The sequence below is a fragment of the Rhipicephalus sanguineus genome, chromosome 4, assembly GCF_013339695.2.
Source record: "Rhipicephalus sanguineus isolate Rsan-2018 chromosome 4, BIME_Rsan_1.4, whole genome shotgun sequence".
NCBI classification, from domain to species: domain Eukaryota; kingdom Metazoa; phylum Arthropoda; class Arachnida; order Ixodida; family Ixodidae; genus Rhipicephalus; species Rhipicephalus sanguineus.
In genome coordinates, this window is record NC_051179.1 from 97,897,900 (window position 1) to 97,923,512 (window position 25,613).

Here is a 25,613-nt window from a genome sequence, read left to right on the forward strand (position 1 = left end):
TATTGCGTATGTGATATCTGCCTCGAATTGTCACCGTGTTGGCTGATGACCAGAAGCTTCAGTTATTGAAGCAGGTGCCACCTCTCTCCGAAAGTTTCCTTTGCTGCATGTCTCTAACACACTTGTCAATTGATGACGGCAACTTTGTGAAATGTGCGCAGTGAATGTACGTACATGACTGGAAGTGGTGGCTGAGAATCGCCAGGTTCATTACACTCTTGACGTGCACGAAACACGATTCGTCGGTCTTCCTGTCGCCGCGGAACAAGTATGGCTCCGTGAACTCGGCCAGCTGCCTATAGATGCTCCAGGCGACCAGGTATTGCAGACCCGCTTTGCCAACGTATTCGTCCTCGAACAGCTTCTTGATGATGCTGGTGCTGTGTGGGAAGTGCCGAATTGTGTCCGAACCCGTATAGATGCCATCGGTGTACTTGGAAAAAAAGGTGTCCCATTCCTCTGGTAAGGGAAGAGTAAATATGGCAAAACGTAGTATAGTTAGATCATTATTACATTCGCGTGTTTATTGCTATACACCTGCTATACCTCGCACACACTACTTCGGCCTTTCGTTGATTATTATAGAATTGCCATAGACTAGCTTTTCTAAAGCCTGTTGCTGATAATGTAGCGATATGAGCAGCACAAAGAAACTTGCTTACGTTATATCATTAAAAATGCATGACAAAAGCAAACTGTCGAGTTACAAAGAAATTAATTTTTGATCTGACGAGCGAAGATTTCTCGGTAAGCCGAATACGGGGCTCCTACTCTACAGAAAACGCACTTACACTTTACGAAGCACTTTGCGCCGGTGAAAGTCGACTTAAGAGTAAATTTACCGTGAGTGTTCAATGCAATAGAAAATAGACTAATTTATCATCGTCATAAGTCGACCACTCTCAGAGTTATTGTGCTTTTCAGTCAAATGACAAGAATAACACTCAACCAAATAAGCTTCATTTGAGCCTAATCATATGACGACACTTGCGAAATTTTTTACATTACATGCCTTTCCTTTCGCCAGTGCTCATGATCATCCAATGCGTTACAACCGTGTCAACGTTACGAAGTGACCATGGGCCATTCACGGCCTTTTAGGCGAAGGCACTTTTGTTGGCGAACGGCGTGATTTTTCTTTCTGGGAATGGATGGATGTGCAAAAATTTGAGACAGCTCCACATCGACGTATGACTGGACCCCACAGCTCTGCATTGGTGTACATGCAGCTTCACTAGCCATGAGCAGCCGCGCGCATGATTCCCACGCAAGGCCATTTTGCAGTTGACTTTGGCACTCTTCGTCACGGTGCTTAAAAATATATGCGAACGCCCTTTAGCTGAGTATTTATGCTACCGGTGTTGCCCTTTTACTCTCTGCTCTCTTGTAATTTATGAAAAGTTCCAAGCTCTTGCGCTGTCGACAAAATGGGGTAAGCAAATCTTGTCGTCGGTGCACAGCAGATATTGAATTCTTTGTGGTGGTAACGGCCAAGACAATGTTCCTTTTGAATTTCAAACGCATTGCCTCGTCGGCACGAATCGCCCTGACGTGTAACACCTTGTCATGAAACCGAAACCGCTTCCACACACTGAAGGTGGCTCCGAAGTTTTGTGTTCAGAAAGTCGCGTTGTAACTTTAACTTGGCCGTCGCACACTGGACCTGCAGGTCTCCTTTGATGTATGACCTCCACTTGAGCAGCGCTGAGTACGGTGTCCCCAGGTCGACGACGGGTATTTCCCTTGCGAGTTCGCGCTGACGTTAACCCCAGCTTCTCGGCGGAACGCATGATGCGCGGCAGTTCCATCCCAACAGAGTGAGTGTTACGAGGCGTGAGAAGCTCTGCCTAGCGCACTTGAATCTCCTTTTCTCCCATTCAATCCGAGCCACCAAACGAGACCGAGTGGCGGCAAGGGTGACGTTATTCGGCAGCCGCGTAGATGGTTCTCCAGCCGACAGACTTATTTATAGGACATACTCCAAACGTGTTGTGCTCTGGGGCAAGCGGTATTTCAGCGTGACCACAACGCCAATGCAGGCTAGCCAATCCAGGGTTCGCTTTAAAAAAAAACGTTGGATGAGATAGGAATATAGAGCGTAGCGGCCTTGCCATAGGCCGTTTGTAGTTACGCACTGCAGCTGCGCTTCACCTGTATCAAAACTGTCGTTGACACCGAACTCTCGATAGTGCGCGCCACTTCTCGCCAAATGTATAACTGTACGCATAATTTCATACCTTGAGTTCGGTACGCACTATACGGCTCGAATAAAATCTGTATAGCGAATGACTTTAATATAATTGGCAACAACGGCCGGCAATGAGCCCGTGCTGACAACATGCGAGTTCGAGGTCATATACTGGCTCTTTGGTTGTACATTCTTACAAAAATCAATAACAATTCTTGAACACGATGTATCACCGGAGCTGACGTTTCGAGAGGTGTACTTGTCTTCTTTGAGGCTTCAACGGCAACTGAAGAAGAAAAATCCGCTTGTCGAAACGTCGGCTCCATTGACAGCCGGCGTTCACAGAATTTCATCTTTTCAAGCTTTGATGCTCCTCTGAACTTCTGCCTTAGAAATGTAGTGGTACTTACTTACTAACTTTGAAGTGGTAAATGGATGTCATAACATTCTCTACCCGCTCAGAACTTAGACGCTTTACCTGCCTGCTTAATGACTTTACAGCCATGACACAACCTAAAGTTACAGCCGAATGCATGAGCAGGACTATTTTTTTTCGTCGCGGATGCGATCGGCAAAGACGTGCCTCGGTAGGTCTGCATGGGGCCTCTCCAGACAATATAAGTGGCATCCGATCGTAATGAACTAAATTCCCATCATTAGGTCTGTGCCTTGATGGTTAATGTGTGCCGTTGGTAATTTATTATAAAGAATGCATTACAAAACCATCAGTCCAAATATAAATTAGGGGGACCCTTAAGCTTCTCTTCGAAGAGTTGAACGCGATAGCGACATCCGCAAGCACGCACACCCGTACACACACACGCACACGCACACGCACACGCACACACACACACACACACACACACACACACACACACACACACACACACACACACACACACACACACACACACACACACACACACACACACACACACACACACTATCGCCTTCCCAATCGTTAGCCTGCCGTCGCTTCTCGGTGGAGACGCTGCTTTTCGGCAAGGCGGCTTTTTCGCCCACAATCAAACACGCCTCCGCCAATTCAGACACCGAAATTTCTGCATAACGAGCCCTTTAACGCTATCACGTTAAAGCGCAATAGGTGTGGTTGAGTGGTTTATGGGCATTAATACCTCAAAACGACTGTGGTTATGAGAGACGCCACATTGGAAAAGGCATTATCGTTTGCAAAGCATTTTGTGTCGTTTTCATTAGATAATATTGCGCAACTTCGTTGCTTCAACGGTGGGTACCTAATGTTTCCTATTTAAGCAATTAGGCAGAACACAAAATGTATTGTGACAGACTTCATGCAAGAGTTAGCAACATGCAATAGGCCGCATTGACTTAGTGTGCTTTGGTAACTTTTTAGGGGCGAAGCTCCTTAAAGCGGCACCCGTTCGTCCCTCGTAGTGGTCGTAGTCGTAGTGCGTAACCAGTCGTAACGCTAGTACCAGATCTTGACCTGCAAGGTGGTGCCGGTGGGAGATTTTTCCCGTGCGTTGTTGAACAATAAAAAATTCGCAGTGTGCGCGTTAACTAAAAGCCGAATTCTTCTGTCTCTCATTCCCCATTAGCAGCCATTGGCATGTTCCAGTAGGAAACGTTAGTAGAAGTAGAAGTGTAAGTGTTAGCTAAAAGCCGACTTCTTCTGTCTCTCATTCCCATTAGCAGCCATTGTTTACCTCCAAGGTAGTGTCTGGTGAGATTTCTCCTGTGCGTGATTAAACAATAAAAATTTTGTTCAAAACGCCGTTGATTGATGAAATAAACCAACGAAAGACGCCAGATGTTTTCTAAAAGCAAAACGAAAGAACGCCAGATGTTTCTAAAGCAAAACGAAAAGACGCCAGCTGCTTAACGAAAGGCGCCAGATGTTTTCTAAAGCAATGGTTTTCTAAATAATGAAAATTCACAGCGTGCATGTAAAATTAAAGTGAGCTGCAAGTCGTCATAACTCATCGAACCTTTAGTATAAACGCGCCCGATCTCACGTCGGTGATGATGTACTGGGCAGAATTCACGGAATATTCACGGTTTACCGATGAACCTCCGCAGCTTCGCCCACCAATCATCATTCACTCCGTGGATATGCTGTGATTTTTTTCTCTGGTAAATCTTAGCTGGGGATCCTGTTTATTTCGCAGGAACTTCAGGAGCGAAGAGAAGAATATTTTGCTTAACACACTCCGGGATATAACCATGCTGTTGCTTATATTTGAATGAGCAAAAATGTAAGAACGCTGCTCAGAAAACTAAACCTCTAAGCGTTCCAGTCGAATGCTGACGCCTAGAATCAGATCTCAACCACGCACATCTTTACACGTTGCTTCGGCTTTCTACTTACACAGCAGCTAATGAAAACGGATGTTATGAAAGGTTGTTGCCTGTAACGATCACTTCATTTATTTGAATGACATCACACGTTGTCTATCATGCACTTTAATTTCCGAACAACGGAAGTGGACCAAAGGAGCAGGCGTGGTAGCTGAACACGTGTAGCAGGCTGCATACATACATTGCGCTATAACGCAGATACGGAAGCCGAAGCCCAAACCTTGGAGTCAGTGATTGAGAACGGGCACGAAAGTAATTTTGAGTGCGCCACAGCCACAGAACAGCCAGGAACAGAAATCTTCGCCATACATGCAGATGTAGATATTGATGGCTAGCAGGCGACGGCAGGAGGAATCAACACTGAACGGCTGCTGACGGAAGTTCCGCTCGATATCGCGGGGCATTTTGCTTGAACATTCAGTACAAACTATTTTATAAATTCCCAACTAATGCTGTAATAACTCGACCAGGACAGACTGACTGGCACCATCGAGCAGCCTTCACGTAGCGATCACGTGCGCGAATAGGGGCACCCGAGTCTCCGCGATGAGGTCACATGCGGGAGGGCGCCACTCTAAGATCTCCGGGCCAATAGTGTACGACACGTGCACCGGACGGCGTTGTTGTGGTGGTTCGGAAGAAAAGGAAAAAGGCACCTAATTTCTGCAGCCCTTAAGGGAGCACGGCGCAGTGCCTTATAGGGGTGGGGGCAAGGAGGGATAAAAGAAAAGTAGAAAGAACTAGGAAAGGAAGTGATAGGACGTCGACAGGCGCGACAAAGAGGGAAGAGGACAGAAAAGATGGGGGAGCCGGTCACAGGAGTTCAGGGACGGGACCACGATCAGCTAGAGGCACGGTGCCCGTCGGTGACGAGGCGGCGAAGGCGCCGTCGATGAGAGGCGCACGGCTTGGCGGACGAGGCAACCGTCACGGGGCGTCGACGGCGAGAGGCACGAGTACGTCCTGGACGGGCGAACGGCGCCTCGCGGGCGACGCGACCGTCTTGCGTGAAATCCTCCGAGCGACTCCCCCCGCACGGCGTCGCGGATGCGATGTTATGAGATGGGGTGCGAGGGGGAGGAGAGGTTGAGGAGAAGGAAGGACGCTATTTTTGCAGGCCTAGTTAGGAGCATGTTTCACTGTCTGTAGAGGCACGGGGACAGGGTAGTAAAGATGTGGAGAGGAAAAGGATATGAGAATGGCGTCCATGGCCGTGCGCGATGGTACTCTATTGTGTGCGCGACACGTCAACGCACCCGACTGGCTGAGACAGCTCGTGGCACGCGACATGAGCCGTGGTTAGAAGTTGAGGAACAATGAGTGCAAAAATACAAACGAATTTGGACAAGGCATCATCGCACTGCGGTAAGAGCAGTGGGAGGCGGGTCTGGAGAATTCAGCCCTTGGAGACGTCGGTCTCGGACACAGCCGGGTAAGGCTTTTCAGCCTTGAAGCTTTGTTACAGTGCTTCCTGGAGCACCGGTGACACTGCGCTTTCGACGGCGAAACGCGAACGACCCGCGGAACCATCCCAAGAGCCTCGTCGTCTTTAGCGCCAGGATCCCACTTGGAAGCAGTAGCAGAATGTGACGCTGGGCCTTACTTCTAATCTGAAGTGGCGGCTCCGACGGCGATGGCGAAACGAGCAGCTGAGACAGGATGATCTTCCAGAAGCTACATAAATATTCGAATACGACTGGATCACGTCGAGAGAGCCGGCAACGGAGGCAACAATAATGGGAGCGCACTATCGTGCCACACTTCTGAGTAAAAACATTTTATTATGGATGCGAATATGAGGTCATGTAGCTAGGCTGCCGCAAAACTTACGCACTTCGCTTAACGCGTGATGTCGGACGCATAATTGATAATCACAGTATTAGGGGTACCAGGAGTATTGTGCTTTCCGTGGTGTTATTTGCATGAGTTTGGCTTGTGTTGTGTTTAGGATATGTTTTACAGCGAAAGCTGTTATGAGATCATTTCACCGGCCGTTTTTGGCGCCGTAGTTGTCCGCCGCCGCCCTCGCCGCCGGTGTCCGTAACCAGTATCGCTCGAAATAAGAAAAAAAAAACTAAATACGAAAAAAATTCCAGGATGGAACGAGGCTCGAACCTGGGCCCTCAGCGTGGGAGCCCAGTATTCAACCTCTGAGCCATGCCGGTGCTTGAAACTGCTTTGCAAAAAGGTCCTATACAGGCTTCATGTCGGGAAGGAACCACATTAGCATATGCAATATAGCGTGGTAGAAGAGTAAAATAAGCACCAATTGTCGCACAATGCGAATTCTGTAAGCAGGCGTCACACAATGCGAATTGCGCAACGAGTAGGTTGTTGAATGCTTCCAACCCATTACAAAGGACTCTGCCATAATTCTTCATCGTCATCAGGCACAGCATCAACAAAGTGCGCATAATGCCTTACATGGGTTTAGCCGGTACCAGGGCTGGGCAAAGATACTTTGAAATTGTATCGCGATACGATACAAGATACTGAGGCAAGAAGTATTGGAGATACAGATACAAGATACTGCCGCAAAAATTGTATCCGATACGATACTTGGCAATTGTATCTTAAGATACTTCGATACATTCTCAAATTTGTGATTATAGATCCATATAATGTAGCAGCAAACACCTATGCATGAAAATGTCTACTTCAAAATTTCTTAACTGTGACCTATTTTGTTTCACTTGAATGAAATGTATGTTAGTATCTCAAACGTTTTGCCCTTCTTGTTCAAAGTACATTAGTTTCCTTCCAGGATAACTTATTGGGGTTTGTTTAGCTTCTTCCCAGGGCAACTCTTTGTACACTTCGCTGACAGCGGTACTTGCTTTGCACAGCTTGCCGACCATCCAGCAAGTTGCCATATAATCACAATAACTTCAATAAGAAGCCTTCTCACGACGGCGCAAATACCGGTGTGGAATTTTACCATGTCCGTAAAAGGCAACTTGCACAATACCGTGTATCCGGACAGGTGTACAGCAGCAACAACGCTGGTAGCGACATTTTTTTTTCTTTTTTGTTGGGGGGGGGGGCGCATGGTGTATACTAGGGGTTTGAGCCATTTCGCTAGCGGCCCGGCCCGCACACATGACCGTCTTCGTCTCATTTGTTTTTATTTTCTAAATAAGTATGTTCGTGAGCTGCACAGACATGACTGGTCTCAAGCATTCCTTTCGTGAGGAACATTTGGTCACCTTGTGCTAAAACATAACCGTGGAACAAAAATTTTATATTTTAGAATCCGCGTCCAGATATCAGTCATTCTGTACATCGCTATCGATGTTTCTCGAATGCTGACTCCAAATCCCCTTCAGAAATGACCTATATATGAGATATGGGAAAGGCTTCCTTTCAGACGTCATTTTGTTCAAACTCTCTCCCACCATCTTCACTGTCCCGGCCCTTGCAACTAAATTTCGCGACTGCGGCCCGCTGGCTATAAGCTCAGTTTGAGACCCCTGGTGTATACGTACATGACGTAAAACTGCAACGAATTGTCATATTCTACTTATCTGCTGGCGTAAAGGATTCCTTGTTGATATGCTCACTAATGTGCAATCTTTTTAGCAATTATTCTTCAACGAGAGATTATGTGCAACACAGAAACGTCTCAGACGTATTGTATAGTGCCATAAAGCGTCGCAGGACACCGCCGCTATTCGCGCTATTTCCACTTATAGCTCCCATTACGTGGCGATTAGTAATGCGAAAAATATTTAAGAAAGCCTGATACAGGCAAACAAATATAAGTAAAATAGAAAGGTGGTTGTTTATCAAACATTCACATTGAATGAGTACAGAAACACAATACAGACGGCGCCCTTAATAGTTATGACAATTAAGCATCAAGTATCGTCAACTTACCTATTGAGACAAGGGAAAATTCAGTGCTTATGGAAAATTGCCTGAAACGGCTCGTTGGGACCCTCATGAGCAAAACAGAGCATTCAGCGAAACAAAGTTTCTCGAATCCCCTTCCTAACATCTTTAAGATGGCTCCTAATGATTTCCATTATTACAATGCAAACTCAATATCGCTATTTTCCTAAGCGGTAAGCAGAATGTTTTGTACTGTTTACTCAAGGTACGCCCACATAATTATATATTTGTTTTCAAAATCGCCTTGGCAACGTGTAAATGTGTAAACAGTAGTGGAAATAAAGTAGACCGAAGAATAAAGCAGAGATCTTATTTTGGGCGCGCGTTGCAAAAGACATACTGCAGTGACGTCACTGCAGTACCAGACCGGAAAAACAGTGCAGACTTAGGTAATGTAAGGGATGCAAAATGGCAGCTAAGAAAGCACAAGTGCTTTCTTAGCTGTCATTTTGCATCAATTTTGTCTTTTGTCAAAGCTGTCCTTTTGCATCAAATTTGTCTGAAAGCAAATTATGATTTCATAAATTCTTTGAATAAATGTGCGAAGAAGAGAAAACTGCGGTACGCCAAGATAGTTTCTGCTAGGTAAACGCTTGCACTTTTAGATCTAGCATCAGTAGCAGTGGTGCTAACGTTGTTAGATTCTTATTTGCATATAAGTTAATTCATGGCATGCAAGTCAAACTTACATCCACGAGATCCTTCAAATCGCTGATATCTAAAATCCACGCGACGCAAAGGAACCCCATTCTTGCACGCATCACATTTCGTTACGGAGCAAGACGCAAGAGAATCTTCAATAACGACACTGTAGCAACATCAGAATTTGCGCAACAGACGCGGCGCAGGACAGTGGCTAAGAGCAAGTGTCGCGGCATATTGGCGCAACTAAAAAGCAATCGAGCAAACAAAAGGTACGTGGGCTGGGCGTAGACGTCCGCGCGCTTGTCTTCCTCATCTTCTGCCCTCACTGGGGTACTCTGGCGGGAAAATAAAATTGCGTCACCGCCCTAAGACTTATTCAGATGGCTTAGTGGCACCAGTACCAGCTTGAGAAGTGGAGCTTGGCCAGCGATTATTGTTCGCACGGTTGTGTTGCGATAGAAGTATCTTGTATCTTAAGATACACGATACATTATCGAATGTATCGGAAATACAGATACAGATACTCGTCTTTCGAGAAGTATCGCGATACAGATACAAGATACTCATAGAGTATCTAAGATAGTATCTAAGATACATGTATCTTCGATACTGCCCAGCACTGGCCGGTACCAACGCTCTCCGTAGAATGACGAAAAATGGCACAGTGCCTGCTGCCCTACTTCTCAAAAATTACAATGATTTATAGCGTAGTGGGTTCCTCGCAAGTGCACTTGTATTGGTTGCCAAGGAAGCCCATAAGCGCATGATCCACTTCCTCGGGGTCACAGTAAAATTACAATGATTTATAGCGTAGTGGGTTCCTCGCAAGTGCACTTGTATTGGTTGTCAAGGAAGCCCATAAGCGCATGATCCATTTCCTCGCGGTCTCAGTAAAGTTCTTCGCCCCCCCCGTCTCTTTCCCACGTCAACGTATGTTATACAGCATGACGGGAGAGGGAAATAGCGACCGGGCGTCACTCAATGCAAATTACATAACTGGTGGGCCGTTTAAAGATTCCAACCCATTACAAAGGGCTGAGCCATAATTCTTCATCGTCATCAGTCGTCGCGTCAACAAAGTGCACATAATGCCTTACAGACGTGTAGCTGGTGCCTCGCTTCTCCGCAGAATGACGAATAATGGCTTAGTAGGTGCTTCCCAACTTCACAAAAGTTGTGATTTATGACGTAGTGGGTACCTTTCTAGTGTACTTGTGTTGTAGACCCAAGAGAGCTTAACGGGCTCTAGAAACGCCGCTCTTCCAGCTTTCGCTGTGACTGTGCTGCGGTTTCAGCGCAGGCCTGGCGTTTTTTTCATTCAATAAAATAATGTTTCCTATACCACCGCCATTTCAACCGTCTTGTTCTATCTTAACGTGAGCACTCCCGAGCCTCGCGACAGCCTGCTTAAGCCGCTACTCGCTCTGCTAGCTGTGCCGTAGTACAGTGAACTAGTGGAGGGTTAGTGGCCGTCGAGCGTGGGACGCCGCCTATGTCTCCTTGGGCGCTAAGGAATAAACCACGGCACATAAACGCCAAGGGGGATTACCACTACCAGACACCTAAACCAGAAATTACGATCGCCTTTGGAGTTTCTTCAAGGCCACGTTTGCATGAGAGGTAAAAGGCGTTCGCTTTCAAACTCACAAGGTTCCTCGCGCATTTGCCTAAGACGACACGAAGGCGAAGGTCATCCGTTGTGGCTGTTTCTCAGGGTGCTTTACTCTACGTGAACACCGCTTTCAAATCTGCTTTTCTCACGAGGACGCCCGTATGACGAAGAGAACGCGCAGCTTGCGCGGTCACGTGATATTTTCTGTACCTCTCCACACGTCATCTAAACATACACATCTAAAGATTTCGCTTAAAAAGTAATAGTAGATATATAAGGTTAGCTTTATGTTGTACAGGCCACTCTCTAAAAAAGAGCGAATAAATATCAGACCTCCCATGCATTCGCCTACACGCGTGCTCCCTGTTAGTTCTTTTTTCTCTTTCAATGACGAGCGAGTATCCAAGTACCAAAATAACATCGGACGAAGAGTGCCAGATGTTAGCTACCTACGTGCTATATCAGTGAATCTCATCTCTTGCAATAGATGCGTGTGACACACCATATAAAATCGATCTATGTTTAAGCGGGAGGACGATGGTCCAAACTATTTTGAACTTAATCTCAGAACGGTTAGCCGAAACAAAAGTGTTCTGTGCTCCATAAGTATCGCGAAATTAGTCACATATTTCCACTTACCTTCAGTGACGTGCGGAGACGTGTGTTGGCCTAGATCAGAAATTTCAATGTTGAGCGACTGGCTCCAGTTGACTGTGGATTTCTCTATGTATCGTACTGCAAAAAGAAGAAAAAGTAGGATTGGTGATAGTCGCAGTAAGAATACCTGAGATTTTCAGGCGCGATAACCATGGCATGAGGGGTTACGTAACGTGCTCACAACTAAAGGTACATGGGCCTCTATTAACTAGCCTCCATCAAAATGCGACTGCCGCGGCCAGGATTAAACCCACAACTTTCCGGTGAGCAGTGGACCACAATAACCAATGCACAACAGCAGTGGTCCTAGAGATTGTCACAAAAGATTCACTTCAATCATACGACTTTTACATAAAGTGCACGTTGCATTTCCCATTGCTCGAAGAACGCGTGCGACATGTATGCACGTTATGCATACCGCAATATAACTGATGTGACTAATCTAAGACGTCTGCCGCCTATGCTTGTGCACAAACAAGTTTTGTTGGCAAAATTGGTGATAGTGTGAATGTGCCGAACTGTGCACACATCCATGAAAACTATGAATGATGTGTCGTGTCATGAATCGCAAGGAGACGCTGCGAGCGCGCGATGGAGCAAGACGTGTGGCGTATCGGCTCCGTCGATTTTCGGCTGGAGCCACGGCTCAATCCTCTGCACTCCGACAAGACTGGCGTCAATCGACGCAGCAAACCATCTGGACCACGTTGAAACCAAGTTTCACCAGGTCGGCCCACTTTTAAAGATTTTGCGGCCGAAATACACCTGATCACGGGGGCGACGCCGTTACGCCTAACGGCGACGCCGGAGCCCGGCGGCGTGGAACGCCGACGGCGTGGAACCGGCATCCCGAAGTAACATGACGGCCCCCGCGTCTTTCCTGAGGGGTTACGACCCTGAAGGCATGGCCTGGACAACAATTTCAACATGTCAAGACGAAAATTCAACTGTTCCGCATTTTCGGCACCAATCCCTGAATGAAGCGGTCGCGCGTTCGCTCAAGCCAAGACAGCGGCGCCCAACGCCATCCCGGCCTCCGGCACACCGGCCGGCAAGACGCAGCCTCCTGCATCGCGCGCTGCGGGAAGCAAAGGCAAGGCTATTACCAACTGGAAGCCTCTTCCATTTCCAAGACCGGGCCCGGACGACTTTGTGGTCGTGCTCAAGCCACGCGAACATATCTCGCTGCACCAAGCCTTTTCGGAGAACCGCTACGGAGCCGCCTTTACGGCCTACCTCGGGCCTGAGCTGGCAAAGTCTGTCACGGTTCTGCCGTCCCGTGACCAAAACATCGTATTGATCCACACCCCGAACCCGGCGGCGGCAGAGCGGCTCCTCGGGGAGTTTTCTGTCAATACCGAGCATGGGGCGATTCCACTCCACGGATACCTTCGACAAGACGGAGGCGATGTGTGCCACGGCGTCATCGTCGTCAGCAACTCTGACACCACTGAATCACTTCGAGAGCAGGTGCAATGGAGAGAAGGCACCATCGTCGAGGTGAGGAAATTCGGCTCCTCTAACAAAGCTCGGGTCACCTTTGCCGGGAAGGTGAAACCGCGTTTCGTGCACTATGAGAACATGCTCATCCCAGTGCGAAAATACTACCGGACAATTCCAGCCTGCGGCCTGTGTGGGGCCGTTGGCCACCGAGCGGATGCCTGTCCCAACACGCAGCCCAACACGTGCGGCCTCTGCGGTCAACAAGCCCCGCTTGTGGAGGGGGTGCGGGCCCCTCACGAATGTGTTCCGCGATGCTCGGTATGTGGCGGTGGACACGCAACAAACTCGCGGGAGTGTGCGGCAAAATTCCGCACACACAAGATGCTCGCCCCGAAGGGCGGGGCAAAAAAGAAGTTGGCAGCCAAGAAGAAGGGCCGCCATCTTGGCTCCCCCGGTGAGTCACCGAGCAGGGACGACAGCAACACCGAGAAGCCGGCGCCATCAGCAGAAGTCGGCAAGCGACCACCGACGCAGCCACCACACGGCGGCACAGGAAAACTGTCGACGACGCCACCACGCGGGGAGGCCAGGGCCTGGGCCAACGCTGGAAAACATGGAACGCAGGTGAGCGGCGGGAGCAAGGCTGCCCCCTCCTCCCCCCCCTGCGGCACGCAATGCCGAGCAAACTAAGATAGCAGCTCTCGAAGGTCAAATTGAGATGCTACTAAAAAAAATTGCGCTTCTAGAATCGCAATCAAAACAGCCTACCACTTCCCCCTCGCCCCCGCAACCGAGGCTATGGAGAGTGAGCCCGTGGCACCCAGGGCAGTATTGAGCGCGGAAGCTGCACTTGAGGCCCGTCTAGAGGCCCGCATCCGCTATCGCCAAAATGACCGAAAATATTCCTACTATCGTCGCACAGCACATCGCACAATCGTCGCGTAGCGTCCGACGAACCGGCGGTCTCATCACAGACGTGTCCGGCGGCTATCCCAAAACGTCGCGTCGCGCCATAGAAACTGAAGTAGAAGACGAAGACAGCTGCTCGCTCTCCGGAATTGAGGATGCCCCCCTCCCCGCGAGTGCTGGCTCCGCAGCCGCGTCCCTACAACCACTTTCACTTCAATGACCATGGCGGGCAGCCCTCAAATTAGCCGCTCTACCCGTAACAATTCGGCCACCCCCATACAAATTACACAATGGAACTGCCGGGGATTCCGTTCCCGCGCCAAGCGGGCTCACCTCCGGCTTTTCCTCTCAAAACTCACTTCACTTCCCGCAGTGGTTGCCCTCCAGGAGCCAGGGAGCGGCGCTAGCCTTACAAATTATGTCACGTTCCAGCAAGACCCCTCTTCCTGTATATTCGTGCACAAAAATTATACAGCCAACCAAGTTGATTTGGAACTCAATACTGAATATTCCTATGTGATGGTCACCCTCCTTCCGTTTAAGAAACAAAATGCACCATTACATATACTCAACATCTATTGTTCTCCCAAGCTTAAAAATGTAACTTTCGCAGCCCTCTTCAGTCGCGCCCTGAAGGCTGCGGGCAGGGACCCCCTGGTGATCGTGGGTGATTTCAACGCTCACAGCACACTCTGGGGGTACGTGCGTGAAGAGAAGCGCGGGCGCAAGCTAGCGGAACTTGCGTCCACGCTGGGCCTCACTCTTCACACTGACCCTGCATATCCAACGTGGTTGGTAACTCCGTGACTCGGGACACGTGTCCGGACCTTACCTTCACCAAAAACATTAGGCACGCAGAATGGGCCAACACCGAGGAAACCCTCGGCAGTGACCACTGCATACTGAACACCACAGTCACAAGCAAACCATTGGCAAAACCCCACGCCCAAACCCGCATACCAGACTGGACAAAGTTCCGTAAAAACTACACTAATTCGGCCCCTATCCACGAAACAGGTTACCACGCGTGGTCACAAGAATTGGTTACACACCTTCGTTCGACGGAAACTCAAGTTCAACTCTCGGAGGTCCTGCCGGGGGTGGACAACCACCTCCTGCACCTCTGGGAAGCGCGGCACAGCCTCGTCCGCAGATGGCGCCGCCAAAAACACAATCGGAAGCTCAAAATTCGCATTGCCGAGCTCACCCAACGAGCGGCTGAGTACGCGGCCCAGCTCGCCGACTCGAATTGGGTGAACCGATGCAACACGGCTGCTAGAGAAATGCCCAGCCGGAGCACTTGGCGTCTCTTTCGTGCCTTGATCGATCCGACCCAAACCAGAGCCGAGACACAAAAACATCTCCAACGGGCTATCCATAGCTTCGACGGAGACACCTCAAAATTAGCAAGCAAACTACGGGATCAATACCTCTGTGTCCAACATGACCCCCGAGGGCTAGCGTACTCGTATGCAGGTTCCGAGAACGCAGAGCTGGATCAACCGTTCCGGCTCCATTACCTAAAGGCGGCCCTGACTAAAATGAAGCGAGGAACGGCGCCGGGGCGAGACCAAGTAACAGTAAAATTACTTGCCAACCTTCCCGACCCGGCCTACGACGCACTCCTCGCATACATAAACTCAATCTGGCTTGGTGCGTCACCCCTCTCAATCGAATGGAAGAACGCCTTGGTCACTTTCATTCAGAAAGCCGGAAAAGCCATAAACACGGACAACCTCCGCCCCATCTCCCTCACGTCTTGTGCGGGAAAGCTGATGGAGACTATGGTGCGAGATCGGCTGTCCGAGTTTTTGGAAAACCAAAACGTATTCTCAGACACCATGTTCGGGTTCCGCCCGCACCGGTCCGCGCAGGATGTCCTGCTTCAATTACACCGCGAAATTCTAAATCCCGTTCAATACCCCCTCAATGACAAGGTGGTACTCGCCCTCGATTTGAAGGGGGCTTTCGACAATGTCACACATGACATAATTCTGACGCACCTCTCCCAAACAAACTGTGGACACAACACGTTTCAGTACATTAGGCAATTTCTCTCTGACCGGCAGTCGTATATCCGGATACAAGATGAAGAACACGGCCCCTATCAATTAGGCACGAGAGGTACCCCGCAGGGCGCGGTACTCTCACCCCTACTATTCAATCTGGCAATGATGAAACTCCCGGCTCAGCTGGAGAATGTTGAAGGGATACAGCACGCGCTGTATGCTGACGACATTACCATCTGGGCTAAACACGGATCGGTAGGAGATATTGAAGCCAACCTGCAGCAAGCGGTGGAGATCGTGGACGCCTACGCCCGCCGCTGCGGCCTTCAATGCTCCCCGACTAAATCGGAATTTGTGCACATCCGCCCCTCGCCAAAGTGCACTACCAAAATTGAATTGTCCTTAAAAAGCGGACCCGTCCCAGAACACGATGAGATCAGAGTACTGGGTCTGTTTATACACAAACATCGCAGAGCAGACACAACATTGGCCAAATTGCGTAAGGTGGGGGACCAGGTGGGCCGGATGGTCCGCCGGGTTTCCAACAAACGCGGGGAGTTACGTTGCAAAGACGCCTTGCGGCTGGCGCATGCATTCGTGACCAGTCGAGTCCTCTACTCGGCTCCTTACCTCCACCTGCGCAAGTTTAATGAGAACGCCCTTGAGGTGATTCTCAGGAAGATGCACAAGCGTGCCCTCGATCTCCCGATAACCACGTCCTTCCAGCGCCTTATGGGCCTGGGGATGGTCAACACTTTCGCAAAGCTGCGGGAGGCACACTTGACCAACCAATACACAAGACTTTCAAAAACGACGTCGGGACGCCGCCTATTAGCCCGACTACACATCCACCACCCAACATTGACGGAAGAGCGCGTACGCATCCCAGAAGTCCGGAGATACGCCCTGCACGTGCGCCCTCTTCCGGCCAACATGACACGTGACGACCACAGTGGCAGGCGCCTTGCGCGGGCGGAGGCACTGGCTCGTCACTATGGGAACAAACACGGTATCTTTTACGTGGACGCCTCCGGTCCTCACCATGGGGGTTGGTACACGGCTGCAGTCGTCCACCAAAACGTCGCAGTGAAGGGCCTAACATTCAGGGCACAAAATATAACACATGCGGAGGAGGTCGCCATCGCGCTAGCTGCCGCAGACCAGGACTCGCGCGTCGTCATTACCGACTCGAGAGGGGCCTGCAGAAATATTGAACAGGGGTACGCTCCTCACCTTGCGTATCGCATCCTGCAAGATAGCAATTACGTCGGAGCCCCCGCGTCCCGGATGATCATATGGGCTCCAGCTCATATGGGCCTCGAAGGCAACGAAACGGCAGACGCCGCTGCCCGCGCGCTCATCTCCGGGCAACGCCTTCAGACCCTTCCGAAATGGATCCCGAACCCAATCCGGCCTTAACGTATCGAGAAATTACTGAGTTCTATCAATTCGGCCACGCAATTTATCCTAAACCCTGTAAGGGCCTTACAAAGGTGGAGGAACGCACACTCCTCCGCCTTTACACCAAAACGCTGCTGTGCCCGGCAGTTTTAAAACATTTTGATCCGGCCTGTACAGGAAGATGCCCATACTGCGAGGAGAAGTCTTCGGACGCCTACCACATGGTGTGGGCATGCCAGTCAACCCCGAACCTCGCCCCAAAACCACACCCCACCCGGGAGGACTGGGAGGCAGCCCTGCTCGGCTGCTCCGACCTGGCGAGCCAGAAGGCCCTGGTCGACCGAGCTCGAGTCGCGGCGATCGCCAATGGGCTCCTGTAATGAGGAGCCCACCTAGTGCTTGTGAGGGGTGGCCCCCTCCGGGCCACCTCGCGCTTACTCCCTGTATATACCTCTAATAAAGTTTTTTCCTCCTCCTTGAATCGCAAGATTTCGCATGAATAACATGTAAGGCACGTCATGTACAGCATGAAATGTATGACATAAGTGAGGATATGGCATTGCAATCATTATTTAGCTCGGATGTCTCAATACGCCTGCCAGCACACGCGATGTGAAGCATTACTTCATAAAATCAACTCTGATTGCCCAGTCATCTGCTTGTATTTCGTAATAGTGCCTGGTCTCCGCTAACTGCTGTTTACCACTGGTTATAGCTGGCTGATTTCTAGCTATAGGTGGCTTGTGGATGCTAATTCAAGCAAGTGGTTGCTTAATAGTGGCCAATGCTGCGTGCAGTGGATAATCTTGCCGAACTTCGAGGAAGTTCGTGCTAATGTTTTCTGATGTTGGCTAATGTTCACCCCTACCGGTTAATGTTGTGTTGGCTAATTCCCACTATTGCCCTAACATAGACCACCAATGGATAGTGTTGCTGATAATAACTGTCAGGAATAGTTGACAAAACATTGGTAGTGCTTTTACCTGTTTGGTAAGCACTGGGTAAGGTTTACTGGCAGTTACTAGGACTGGCTAGAGCAGATTAATGTTCGCTACAGCGACATAATGTTGCTTATCCGCTTTAATCAGAGGGTAATAATAGTTTCTCATTTAGTGATAGTATTATGCCCTTTATACTTAGTGTAGCTCGTGCCCGCAGGAATGCGCCACCGAACGCTGCTTATTTCGCTCCAATCGGAGTGCTGACACATCGCCTGGCTATAAATTGCAACGCAGACTTCAAGGTGCCGTTGACGTGTACAGTGAGCTTATGTAACGCTCATAACTTCACGATATAAAAAAGGCATGTTATTTTTCGTAATATGCGGTTTTAAGTCAAAGAGAAAAAAATAACACTATCTTTGGTGACTGATTTAGATACCACTGACCCTCACAGTGCATGGGATCTATCCGAAATACTTTTCTTGTGACCCTTTCTGGCCTTCTAGGATGCTGTTATGTTCCAAATAAATATATGAAATATTTAGTCAACTTCCAGGAACTGCATAAAATAAAAAGCGCGGCTACTGCAGTATTTTCTGCTGAAACCATTTAAAGAATAGAATATGATGTCTGGAAATAGTTTATTGTTTTCATGAAAAGATCACCCTCAGACGCAAGGTTGAAGTAAGATCGGAAAACTGACACGGCCACTACTGGGTTCGCCTATGACGACTCAAAGTTATCCGGTGCGGCTAACTGGTCAGCATCATTCATCATCTTTTTAATGATGATCATAATTGCAGTCAGGCCAATGATAACCATCGAACTACCGTCATCAGTATGATCTTTTATGATGACGATGAGGATTTTTGGTACCATTCATGTAGACATGACTACGGCTAAGATCGCTTTTCGTGTTTCACGAGGCACGTGGGGCTTTCGTCTTGATAAGGATGTTGGCCCCGTTCTATCAAGATAAACACAACACATTTTCTTCGTAAAAGCTAACACTGCTATTTCATGTGCTCGGCGGCAGATATGCGCAACTGCTAGATGAAGAGACAGATGTATACTGAAGTGAGAGATCTAAAGTTTCGATGCAAATTATTTATTAAAGATGGCAGTTCATTCACGTTCAAGCATCATGAACATTTCGTCAGCTTAAAGCGCTTTGTAATTATGTTGCCAGCGCTTTAGTGTACGTTTTCAAGCTCCGATAATAGGGTACCCATTAGAACCCGAGCGCTTACGTAAAATCAAAATGTGCACTATAGCACTACATACGCGTAACACAGCATAATTCCTTTTGCAGGACGAAACCTTACAGAAAGCGCGTCACTCACAAAACAAACTCTCGCCTGGTATATAGACAAGAACACTGGGCTGAAGTTATACTATTGATTATCCTCATTCCTTGCGCCATATGTCTTACAAAACGGAAGTGGCTCATGACATACATTGGTTCCAACACAGCTAAACTGAAAAAAAGGTGAAAATTTTGACAACGAGAAACTGGGCGCATAATATTGGCGCTTGTGTTGTGCAAGTTGATACCGCATTTTCGGTGACACGGCGATTTACTACAATAAACTAATGTTAGGATGGAAGACTTATGAAAAATATTTTGCTTGTTTGTGACTCTGAAGTCGCTGTACTCGCTTAAACTAAGAAACGCTTATGCTCTCCCAAACACATTATTATAACTTTATCATGGAGATTGCAAGTAAAGCACGCTGTTTGTAGGGACCGATAATTGATGCAGAAGCTTTGTCGCAGCAGGCTCACCTTTTCCACACCTCGGCGTTTACAGAGATAAAGGAAAACAAAAAAATCACAGCATATCCACGGGGTGAATGATGATGAGTGGGGCGAAGCTCCGGAGGAAATCATCGGTAAACCGTGAAACCCTTCCGTGAAATTCGCCCAGCACATCATATAAAGAGAGTGAAACACCGTGTATATATTAGGCATCAAACTTTTATTGTACTATTGCCTTACGTGGTCCCTTCATTATTACCGCTTTGTGATAGGTGAAATGCAGGGAAAGTGTCCGCACCCGAGCGAAAGAGAAAGCGCGCCAAGAGCGACCGCGTTCTCCGCTCGCCCTGTGAGAATTAACGGCAAGGCTAGAGGGAAGACACGACGCGCGTAGCGTTCCTCTTCGCGTTCCACGACGGGAGGTCGGTAGCATGCCCAACGAAAGCCAACGGGCCGCGTTCGTGCAAGTGCTCCGGGTTCGCGAACAATGCACGGCGTTCACTGCACATAAAGCGTGTACATATTCCTGCTGCCGCCGTTCTCGTCCCGCCTCGGCCTCGCGCTCTCGTACGGCAGGGTCCTCACGCCGTTGCCGTGCCGCTTGGGCCTGTCGTTCTCGAACGGCAGGGTCTTGGCGGCGCGTCGCGCAGCTTCACGACGCGCTTCTGACAGCGCCATCTCGCATCTTTCATCATCAACTACAAAAAAACCATACCGCCATCAAGTGTTGTTATATGCAATTTTACTCGTATACTCAAGCGCCATCTATTGAGCAATACATAAACTAGGGGTGGCTACATACTACTACTACTACTACTACTACTACTACTACTACTACTACTACTACTACTACAGAGCAGGGAACGATCCACACCCTAAGGAGCTTCGCCCATAAAACTCACGTCGTTCTTCGTACACGAGCATTTTCCTAGCGAATTCCAGGTCTTGACCTCGCCGCGCTCCAGACATAAGGAAAAGTTTGCCGTAGTAGTTCTCGTTCGTCCGTTTCCATTTTTTGTTCCTCTGGATTAGCCAGGTTTCTTGCTCTTTGCTGTAGTTTATCTGCATTTAAATACAAAAAGATTAATATTTGTAATGCATCCGTGGTTCACTGTGACGAGGAAAAAGGCACCACTGTTAATTTTCGCGGTGCCATCAAACAACAAAATCAACTTGGTGATTGAAGAAAGCGTAAGGCAGGAAATAAATTATAACTATGTTTTTCACCCTTTGGCGGTGGCTTGAGAGACTGCACCTCATATGGTACACGCAGTTCTAAACAGTGTCTATCTAGGGCTCTTGAAACACCCCTCGGGCATGGCATTAGGAACCTCTTGGAATGCGTCCGACGTTTCCCTGAAATATGCCGCGCAACGAATTGTACAGATATTGTGACCGCTCTACTTTTATATCACATTCTCGCTCAGCGCACTTCGTTTCGGTGGAGAGAGGTTCTGGTGGGGTGCGGCCGTTGGAGGTGTCACGCTCTCCACTTTACGTCACGTGCTCCATGAAGTTGTGGGCCGTACGACTGTCGCATTGGCATTGAACAGCAGAATCAAATCCCTGAATTTAAGGTTAGACCCGTTATGGTCTTGTGAACTACACAGGCTGCATCAGCTATCTCTACCCAGACTTTATAAATATGCCGACGGGCATTATGACGCTGCGACCAAATGCATGTTGCTAATTATTGCATGAAGTATGTCACACTAATTTTGTCTTCTGTTTACCTTCTTAATAACTCAAGATGAAAAGTTACCGTTTGAAGCAGCAAAGCTGGACAAAAGTTCCACTGGTGAAGCTGCAAATCAGCTTCCAAAACACCGATTAGGCACTTTCTAAATTCCCATCTACAAACTATTAATGTTTTTTGCTTAATAAAATGGCGCCCGCGAAATGCAAAACTACACCATGTCACATGCCCGCTTGCGGAGCCCTGATTGCAGTGCTGCAAAACGTTCGCCGTACAAACTATATGCTTCCCTCGTTGCGGTTCATGACACCGATAAGGAGACGCAACGCTTATCGCTCGGGCGGTAACAAACAACAGGTGCCTCATCGCGCAGCCACCGCGATCTTGCTAGCCCTGTCGCCTTTGAAGCGGCAGCGCGCCTTTCTCGTCTCGAATTCAGGAGCTTCAAAAATGGTTTTATTTCTCCATTGTCACCAGTGGACATTTCAAAGTGAGATTAAAGGTGATATAAAGGTCATGTTTTGCCTTGTTACAACAGTCGCTGCTATTAGTGCGCGTCATGAAATTTTTTTAGGTCCAGCTTGTAAGTTCTCACAAATCAAATACACAGACCGTAATCTCCCTAGAAAGAAGGCCTCTCTAGCGGAACTTCTATTCTCCCCCCTCTGCTAATACATCTACCAACGTTACTGAGTTAGAATACCGGAACGCTAGAAATAGAGCGATATTACGCGAATTAAGCCCATAAGTGTTGTAGTCTGAGGGGTATCCTATGGAAAAGTTTTACGCGAGGTGTTGAGAAATCTGTTTCCACAAAAAAACATTTCACGAATATTGACACATGCATCAAGCTGAGTCATAGCCCTTATTGTTAGCTGCTTCTTAACTGTACCAGCTGTCTTAAAATAAAAAAAATGACTTTGCATTTTCAAGCCTACATCATATTTTACCGAAGAGTCCTGCTAAGCCGTCTTAAAGACGCAGGGTTCGTGTGCTGAACGCCGCACGCGTTCCATTTCCAATAACAGCATGTCTGCCTTGACTTATTTGTCTTTAATAGACACACATATATGCTACTCTGCGCGAAAAAAAAATATTTTATGTCATGTTCATTAATCTGACGTTATTTAACTTTAACAGATATACATATAGGCTACTGTGCGCAAAAAGAATATTTTATGTCAAGTTCATTATTTCGGAGCATTTCTGCCAGCAAGGACCTCACGGCTCCATAAATACCGTGTGTGTCTATCATCACCATTACCTTGCACAAGTAGCGAGGAAGTTCATTTTTTCATACGATATTGCTTATGTAAGAAAGTGCATGTAAATCATTCACATTACGGCAGTATCTGTGAAAACACTCCGCGTGATTAGTCCTTGAACAAAAAGTCGGCATTTCGTAACTTTCTTCCGCGTGGTTCACCACTTTTACTCCAGCAGCGCTGCAGCGCATAGGAACTGCTCAATGGCCGCATTACAGAAAATACGTCGAAATATTCTTATTAAACCGTCATCAGCACTCGTAGAATGTGAAGAAAATGGATGCAGGCTACGAACCTAAACTTGCTAAATATAGGACTTAAGGACCGTCATGAGCGTTCATCACCACACAACATCATTGCATGTAATGTGACAAACACTCTTATGTCACCTCGTTATCTCAACTTAAAGACAGCGGGGATTCCTTTCCGCACCTGTATCGCCCTCTTTCTGTTGGTAAATCGCCTGTCGTGGAGTGTAATGGAGATGATGGCTTCCACTCCCAAGTCGAGAGAGCCACGCACCATCATCTCAACTGGATCGACACTCTCCAGTCTTGTCGTGTTCAGGAAGTCCAGGTTCATCGCAAGCATCCATCTCACCAGCTCTATCGTCTGCGATAGAAACGCGTCGAAATGTCGTGAAATATAAGACGCTATTACAATTCTCAATTATGACACTACATTACAATGCATTACTAGGTTCCCTACAGCCGAATGACTTGAAGAAAGAAGCATTTCGCCTGCGAACAGTTTCAGGCGAATGAGCAAAGTATATATATATATATATATATATATATATATATATATATATATATATATATATATATATATATATATATATAGCGCTATGATACGTTATGATACGCTATGATACGTTGAGCGCTATGATACGTTACTGCGCATTTTATATTGCGGTACCGTTTCATGTTCGCATCACTCCGACGAAGGCCGGTCCCGCGGCCGAAACGTCAGTCCTTTACTGAACAATTTTTCCTACGTGCTTGATTTTTTTCAACTATATATATATATATATATATATATATATATATATATATATATATATATATATATATATATATATATATATATATATATATATATATATATATAGGCAGGCATGGTGGTGGAGTGGCCGTAGCGTTGCAAGTAAAGTAGATCCTCCGTGAGAAGTCACAACGTTGTTTATTTCGACGTTTCAGAGTCTGGCCTTCATTAGGAATCTGATGAAGGCCAGACTCTGGCTGAAACGTCGAAATAACAACGTTGTGACTTCTCACGGAGGATCTACTTGACTATATATATATATATATATATATATATATATATATATATATATATATATATATATATATATATATATATATATATATATATATATATTTATATATATATATAACAATTCTTGGATCAGGAAGAAGAAGTGTGTAATAAATAAGGACATTCGTACAGCCACCACGTCTCCTGCGTTAAACTAGCTTACAGAATCTACCGCGCCCTTCATCATGGCAACATCCAAGAAAATCGTCAACATCGCGAAGTTCTCTGGAGCACAAGAGTGGCTCCGGCTCTGCGATGTGAAGACTGCGGTCGCTGCATGGACGGAGCGAGACAAGCTCTGCCACTTCTCTGACTACCTTGAAGGTGAGGATTTCCGCTGTTTCTCACCGAGGTGTTTGACACTGACGCATCTTGGGACAACTTGTCCGAATGCATGAAGCAACGCTTTACAAGCGCTGCAGCGCATCCTTTCCGTCAATTCATTCATTGTCGGCTGAGACCATGCCAGAGCCTGAATGACTACTATAACGAAAAAATGCGTCTCCGACCAAAAGAACGCACACCTTATATCAAGGCTCAATGACGGTCTTCCCGCCGATATGGAAATGGCTCTTCTGGGCTTAACCGGTCTACACCAGCGACGTGGCTTTCAGCTGCGCTGAGCATAGAGCCAACTTTGTAGAGAGTTAAATTAAGAGCGCGTTCTTCCCGGTCGAAACACGCAAATTAACGCACCAAGCGGCAGCACCCGTCAGCATCCACCTAATACGCCGTTACAGAAACCCGCTTCTAAATGCAGACATTGCGCAATGGATGGATGGCTTACCCCGATAGATACACTGACACCGCCCTCTCTACCAACAGGGAAACGAGGAGGGCGACCCAAAGCTCATGTAATTCAGTTTGATGCACTCATTAACGCGTGTACCCTATAGCGCTACTCTTGATACTGGAGCTACGATTACCTGTATCAGCGAAGCGGGAGTCTTTTCACCTACAAATAATGAGGAAGTCATGCATCTCAGTTCAACAATTCACGTCATCTCCCGAAACTTTGGGTCGCGTCAATCTAAATACACAGATAGGAAAAGTCACAAGGGAAGTTCACGCACATGTTCTACAAGGCATGAAGAGCAACTTACTTCTTGGCTTGGACAGTGCCTTCCTCTTTAACTTGTCCCTGACCCTTCACACCCTGACTCTACGCCATGAGAATGACATCCTGCATCCTTGTGCACCAAACCAGGCCACGGCTAACACGGACGCTTCTTTACAGAGATTTGGAGATTGCGATTTAGTGCTTCTAAATCCCGCTTCAGTGAAACTGCTCACCCACTGACACGCCTGCTCAGCAAAGATGTCACTTATATACAACGGCGCGAGTTATATACATCGGGACTCGCACTACGTAAGTCGGCAGAACCGAGTTAACGTAGTGCAAGTCCCGATGTATATAACTGCCTTGTAACCTTGCATATACGTTGCATATAAAGGGAAGTTTTGCCAAAGAAGGGCTCGTCTCCACCCTTGAGAAGCGGCGACAACGACGACGAGGCACGGCAGCTACAAACAGACTTCCA

General features: G+C 47.7%; 2 pseudogenes; both read left to right on the plus strand.

The window, feature by feature from the left end:
- The first annotated feature begins 12,192 nt into the window (after nucleotides 1-12,192).
- LOC125758260 (uncharacterized) lies at nucleotides 12,193-14,492 on the plus strand (annotated as a pseudogene).
- A 2,022-nt stretch (nucleotides 14,493-16,514) lies between these two features.
- On the plus strand, nucleotides 16,515-17,570 carry LOC125758082 (uncharacterized; annotated as a pseudogene).
- The last annotated feature ends 8,043 nt before the right edge of the window (nucleotides 17,571-25,613 follow it).